Raw genomic sequence first — 1,381 nt, forward strand, 5'->3', positions numbered from 1 at the left:
TCTCATCCACCCACCCTTGTAACCTGTCTAGGTCTGATTCCAGTTCATGGAACCTGGATCAGGTTTAGGCAGCTTAGTTTAAGCCACCTAAATTTGAATTGAGATCTGTGTGTGCAAGCTTTCACTTCTTGCCGGGAGGAGGTGCAGGCAGCCAGAAGCAATTAAGTAAGTGGGGAGGTGCTGGCAGGTCTGGGAGAGGCTTCCCAGTCTGGGGGAGGGCTAGTCAGGGGTGTAAATATAACCTCTGAAGAGTGGCTGGGCTTTCCCAACCATTGGGGCTCTCCTGGGAATGTATACAAGCATTCACTAGGCCTAGTTAGCCCTTGCTATCTCAGATTAAGTCCATACCAATCTAAAGTTAATTCATGTATGACAAGAACTAACTTTAGAACAAACACAATATTTTTAAGGCAACCTAAAAATGCATACCCAGGCATTTAGATTGCCCTAATCTTGGTTATGGTTGTACATACCACCATTGCCAGGTGTACAATAATTATATTTGTAAGATAATTTCAAGCCGTATATGATGTACAATAGATAATATTAAACATGCTCAAAATGTATGATAATTTTTTAGACAGTTAATTGGTATAGCATATGCAAAACCCAGGACACTCTCAGGAAACTTTAACCAACTTTCAGATTCACTATCAGCACTTTCTTATGAATGCTTGCTTCAGAATAAAGAAATGCTTCAACTTCGATGACCCAGTTCTCAGTCACTCACTGGACATTTACAGTGAGCAGTATAAAGTAAATACATAATGATTTACAATACACAGACCTGAACCATAAAACAAAGAGAAAAAAATAAGCATAGTAATAAATTCAGTTTAATCAGTAGGAGAAAAGTGAAAACATCATACTGGGCAGTATCAAGTAGAGTGGCGCAGGATGTGATGATAACAGTATAACGCAATATGATGTTACTTAAAAAAGATGACTTATTTGCACATTTTTTTCAGCTTATGATAGTTTTTCAGAAAATACAATAATTTTGATATTCCAATACAGTAATTTCATATTTAAAACTGGGCAGCACTGGTATGTACCCTTAGAGATTAATCTATCCTTGCCTTCTGCTTGACTTCAGACAGCTAGTTACCTCTCTATTCATATACACAGTGGAACTTGCATTCAGTAACTCTGGATAAAGTAAAACTCTATTGAATGTGGAATGAAAGTTTCATATTTTCACCTTGTTTAAGTGTGAAGCAATATGCAATTTGTAAGTAAACTTCAGTTTGTAATAAGGAGGGTCTATGATCTGTGATGCACAGTAACAAGGATTCATTTGCAACACCTTTTTCACACTAAACTTTAATCATGGCAGGGTACATTTTAATCTAATTTGTCTTTGTGTTCTAGAACTGAAATG

Source organism: Gavialis gangeticus, unplaced genomic scaffold, assembly GCF_001723915.1.
Source record: "Gavialis gangeticus isolate Ggan-Ray unplaced genomic scaffold, GavGan_comp1, whole genome shotgun sequence".
In the NCBI taxonomy this organism is placed as follows: Eukaryota; Metazoa; Chordata; order Crocodylia; family Gavialidae; genus Gavialis; species Gavialis gangeticus.